This window comes from Capsicum annuum, chromosome 7, assembly GCF_002878395.1.
Source record: "Capsicum annuum cultivar UCD-10X-F1 chromosome 7, UCD10Xv1.1, whole genome shotgun sequence".
NCBI lineage: Eukaryota > Viridiplantae > Streptophyta > Magnoliopsida > Solanales > Solanaceae > Capsicum > Capsicum annuum.
Window position 1 is genome coordinate 91,990,841 of NC_061117.1, and position 6,115 is coordinate 91,996,955.

A 6,115-nucleotide genomic window follows, 5' to 3' on the forward strand; every position below is an offset into this window, starting at 1 on the left:
AACCATGCATATGTGATTTGAGATTTTCCATGGAAGTTTGATAAATATGAATGATAAATTGCTTTCAAATTCCCATGATAATGTCTTCATACCCCATATCATATTGTGATCAACAAAAGAGAGCATAAATTTGAAATAAATATTGTTCACCACTTGTAAATGATGAAGCACCTTGGTTTTTACATGGTTATGCATATGTGGAAGTGATATTGAGGACTTGAAAGTTGGATATGACGATACCCTACAGAACATGATATGTGATTGAATCAGATGAAATTTGAATGCATTGATTTTTACATGAGAAAGGTGGATGCCCGAAGAAGGCATTTGAGAGTAAGGGCTCATCGCTGGAAAACATGTTTGCCGACACGGAATTTTGGTACCAGGCTAAGTGATCTTTTGTACTTGAATTCATGTCATTCCCAAATTGGGACTATAGGTAGGAACCCGGGCTAAGTGATCTTGGGCACTACCAGTAGGTCGAGACACCATGCTTTGTGGTCTTGAGTGTCTCTCCCTCACTTATACTCTAATCTCGGCGGCAACTGAGGTTAGACAGTTGGTGTAAATTATGTAGGGTATTCCACTTAGCGCAGTTGCATTTCATTGTTGTTGAGAAAACTATTGCATCACACCCATGTGCTTTCAAATGATTTGATACGAAATTGCTTTATAATGGCTCTCAACTATATTTTGTAAAAATATTATGTTTTGTTTTGATATCTCTGTGTGCCAGTACTTTTGTGCTGACCCCCTCCCTTCTCCAGCCTCTCAGGTTCAGAGGCCCAGTCTAGGGGTCAAGAGAATCAGTAGATCATTCAGACAGAGTTGCAGAGACAAGTGGTGAGCCTTCTATGTTTCGGAAGGTCTTATGTCTTGCAGTCCTTTTATCTTATATTCAGTTTTGGGGTCTACTGGGGGCCTTGTCCCAGTTTATATATGGTTATTTGACTCAGTCATTTGTTAGAGATTTTCGCAAACAGTTGTTTAGAGGTTAATTGATGTTGAGGGAACCTTACCTCCCCGTTATTGTTTCTTTTCATATTTATGACTATGTTTCCGAATTATTGTGTTTCTTCCCCATTACTTTGATCATATGAATTAGGTGCATGATTACCAGATAGATAGGGGTGTTTCGGGCCTCCATAGTTCGAAATGCTCGTCACGGCCAGGCCCTGGTTCGGATCGTGACACACAAGTTCTTTTAATGGTTAAATTTCACTGTGATATCTTCCAACTTTCAGATCGCTCATTGAGTAAAACCTCTTTTCCCTGCAAATTTTGATTTACAAAAGAATGTGTTTTCTCCTATATTCTTTAATCCTAATTTTCCACAGTAATTGCTAGTATCCAACCTCGATGCGCACCACTTCACATTAGAGTCTTATTCTTCTAACACTCTTAGAATATGGAACCAGCTTTACATCTGTTGGTTATCTGCCAAGATCCTACCTTCATAGAACCAAAATATACAATGTCGTGCTAAAAATGAAACCAATAAAAACAGACTGACTGACAATTAGGAACAAAGCAAACCAAATTTGCGGTAGTATATATCAACTGAGAATAGCGAGCAACGACTACACTTCTCTCCAAAAAATGGTTTACTTCATTTCTATATGTTTTCCTCTTTTGATCAGCCCATCAGGAAAATTAACTCCTTGTCACTATGCCGACGAAACAAGAAATACCCAACAAAAGAATTAAAGTTGAAGGATCATTTCGTAGGATATAATAGAAAAATGAAAATACATGTATTAGTCATAGTATTATTTAATTCTTTACTTGGTATGATTTTCAAAATTCTTGAAATGAAGAACTTTTCAGTGCAAAGAGAACATTTACCTCTTTACTATGCAGGTGAATTTTCATTAGTCAATCATATACAATATCACATTCTTAACCAAATATTTTTTTCGTAATATCGTTTTTTGATTAGTTGTTGTTGCACATAATTTAGCAGAGCAATAAAAAGACCGACCTTAGCAGCATTGACTACAAAAGTTCGAATTCGTGATAGTTACTTTTACTGTTGGAATTAATATTTGAAATTAAATAAGGTACTACTACAAGTTGGTTTACTTTTTTTTCAAAGATAAAACCGTATATATGAGCATTACGTATTTTAGTTTGCTTCTATTTGAATCACAGGTGTCACTTTGAGCTTAACATTGCGGAAGCCAGTGATACAATTACCGCAACAGTCTCAGAAACGATGGCAGAAACAATGTTGTTCCTCACTGCCGAACAAATATATAAAAGTGTTGCTGCCCAGGTACATAACTACATAGTGCTACAGGTAGGCAAAACTCAACTTCATTGAATCCTATTATACCAGTAAAGAAAAATGCCACATTACGTAAGCTCCTACTCACTGTGCCATCTTTTCTCCTATTCACTCCGAGAGAACCATTGTCTATTGTTCGTACAAATCAACTGTTTGCTCATAAACTGTTTAGACTCCAGGTACAAAAGCCAATCTACAGATTTTCCAACCAAACACCTAGTATGCTATATGAAGCAGAAACCCCAGTTCTTGGAATATTATCATTACCAATGGCTTCCAGAGAAACAGGTAAGAAGCAGAAAGTCCAATCGCCCACTCCAACGAAAAAAGTTTAAAGGTAACAATACTTTTAATATTTTGTTTGCTATTCCCCTCTAGCTTCTTACTCAGAATATTTGCATTAAATGACATGTGAAAAGAAGCGACAAATGTTGTCTTCGCACTAGGTCATGTTCGTAATTCAATTTTTAGTATTACTGATGCAAATAGGCATGTCTAAAATATAGATTACAAGTCATTCCAACAACTGCTTCGAAGTTTGCTACTCGAAAAAAATTTATTTGCGCTATTTAAACTTGCAAGGAATTATGTTTTATCTCTGAAAATTTATAGCATGTTAACCTCAACAAGCCGGTAAATATAATAATCATGCTCCCGTTTATTATTTCTTCGTACTCACTACAATTAAAATTAATTTGTCTCCCTTTTTTGTAGCCTCTCGATGTCGACAGGTAAATAGAACGATCATACACCCCTTCATTACTGCTTCCCTTTACTGCATCTTCTTAATAAAAAATAGAACACTATATTTTCCTTCACCTGCTTAAATTATCTCTGCAGGTGGCGAGTGCCCAAAGTTAAATGGAATCAAGTTTGCACAAGTGGTGTGACATGTACAACTAGATTTTGGTTGCCTCCACTGGTGTCAGCACATGGTAGCATGCACAGCTTCATTTTGCCTGCCTCCACCGATGTCATACAATCCGCCGCAGCAACAGACTTTTCCCATTTTTATGTAACTGTCAATCGCCATCTTCAATGTATGGTCAAAACTCATGTGACAAACCTACAGGTTAATAGTTTTTGTATAAATATATCACAAATGAAAATCTATGATGTTTCTACGATATATTTACGTATTATTACTTACTGTCTTCCTCTCAGTGATAAAAATGACGAATTTCAGCACGGGCCACTGCATCTAATTTATATATATATTGATCCTATTTTATTCACTATTTACACATCCACTAAATTGTTGACATGTTATACACACTAAAAGCAAATCACGTTAAAGTTTAAAAGAGATTCAATAGTCTTGAATCATACTAGAAGTGAAAATCTTACTGTGGGAGGAACTTGCTTTTGCTAATCAACGTAGCTTACCGAACTTTTTAATTACCAGTAGTGTAAGTTTCTTGTTGGTTATAGATTGCCAACATGGCCATGAAATATATATAGCACTTTTAATTAGGGGTGCGCAAAAATCGAATCAACCGATAAATCGAACCAATAAAAATGTTATTGGTTTATTGTTATTGGGTTATTGAGTTAACGGTTTGTTAATGGTTTTATAAAAAAAAAAATTATTGGGTTATTGGTTCGGTTAAATAACATAAATACCAACCCTTTTGAAAGTAATTACACTCTCTCCCACTTTTTAAAATACTTTACTCTGTCTTCCTTTTAATATACAACATAGCCGACATATACATAGCATTCTATGTATATGTTGGGATTTTTGTAATATGTTTAGGGAGTTGGGATTTTTTGTAATATTGAAAACATAAGTTGTGTATTTGTGTAATTTTTAATTTTTTTATTGGGTTATTGGGTAAACCGATAACCCAATAAGAATATATATATTTATGACTTATTATATATTTCTCTTAATTTCTCTTTAATTTCTATCAATTCACAAACCTATTATTTCAATTATACAAACTCTTAATTTCTCCTAACAACATTTAGTTCAAACTTGAAGATTCTTGTAAATTAAAACACATTATGTAGGATTTTTTATTGCAACTAAGATTCAATTTTTTTTCATGTTAGTTACTGTTATTTCTATTTTATAAGTATTTTCTTATATATATTCACCTCCTGTTACATTCATCAATGGACCTAACATCATAGTCATCAACTATTTGTTTAGCTATATGCTAGTGACTTATAAGTCTGCAGGAGACCAGCGATATAAAACGGATGACTTAAAGAATTTAGTTCATCTAACCTCCTACATTCGAAAAACAAATAATTTTTTTAAAAAAATATATACATTATTATTCCTATTTTACCCTCATGAAAAATTATGAAAATGGTATTTTTATTATTTTGTAGCTATGAAAATATAGAGATTGGGACGTAAATCTTTAAAAAAAAGGGAGAGGGTGCAAATTACAAAAGAAAATGCATGTTAGGGTGCAAAATGCGATAGACTCGTATATATATATATATATATATATACTTTTAAAATACGCAATGCATAAACGAAAATATCAAATCAAATTAACTTGTGAAATAAAAAAAATATCTCATACATTAATATCAGTTGTGCATGTCACATCCCAAAATACCCCCTAGATGTGACTGACATCCGCTAGCAGACTACCTATACAAAAAATTAATTTTTCATACAGTTTACCATTTCAATAAGCACTAAGTTAAGATATGTGCAACTCGAAACACATCAATACTAAACAACAAATGGAGGATAGTAAACCAAGATTTGATAATCAATATAATAATTCAACAATTACTTGAAAACTATTTATCCACCCCAAATTCCTTATTAATACCATGGAGCATTTAATAGAATTCCATGACTTCAACTGTCGGCTATGCAAATCCAAGGAAAGAAATAAAAGACTCTAAACAAAGAAGGCTGAAGTAGTGTCCTCCACAAAACAATGCGGCGGGTCACCTCAGCAATAAAATCTATGTACAGACTTGCCAGTCACTAGTTTCGCTCTCCGTAACGATATCTGCATAGACATGCAGGTAAAGAGTGAGCTATATATAAATATAATCAACTAAAATCTTGGACCCGCTACTTCAATATCTCTGGAACCAGTGTTATAAATTAGATCAATAAAATAGTATGCACAAAATATATCTAATAATATAAAGCTCAATAAGGTCCAATAAATGCTTTATGACTTGTCATAAACAACAGTGAAGGTGATCAACCTAGCATGCCGACAAGTTCACAATATATATATATATATATATATATATATATATATATACCCCAAAATGTACTACGACGACATGTATAATGCCCCTATCATATTACGACAACTATGTAAGGCCCTAGTAACTATACCACAACAACGAAGAAAGGATATTCAACGCCCCAACGTCACACATCACCATTAAATAATTGGGAAAAAAGACACTCTAACACTTTTTAAAACAAATAGCTCAAGTTTAATTTGAAAATTTTCCAAAAAGTGTCCATTCGGATATACTATTTCCGCTTTAAGTCATTTCCTAATTTGTCATTTTGGCCTACGTAGTCCATATACAATCCATATACAATACTGATACAGTTTATATACAATATTGATACATTATTCAACTTGGGCAATTTGACCCTTTTAAAAATATTTTAATTTTTTTTTGCTATAAATTTTTTAACTGATCAAATATTCTACTTTTTTTATTGTTTAGAAATAATAATTAAATTATATAAAAATAATATAATTGTTAAATAGAATATGTATCTATATAAGATATATGTATAGAAATTGTATAATTCTATCAAATATGTATATGTATAAAATATATATTTAAAAAATATATAGAAAGTGTATGAAAATTATATAA

The 6,115-nt window shown here is 32.8% G+C and overlaps 1 long non-coding RNA gene across 1 annotated transcript in view; it reads right to left on the reverse strand.

Annotated features, from left to right (window-relative positions):
* Positions 1 to 5,004: 5,004 nt before the first annotated feature.
* Positions 5,005 to 6,115, reverse strand: part of LOC124885516 — a 2,700-nt gene continuing 1,589 nt past the window's right edge. Inside the window, exon 2 of the long non-coding RNA XR_007042626.1 lies at positions 5,005 to 5,271. This is a non-coding gene — a long non-coding RNA (uncharacterized LOC124885516). The remainder of the gene's footprint in view (positions 5,272 to 6,115) is intronic.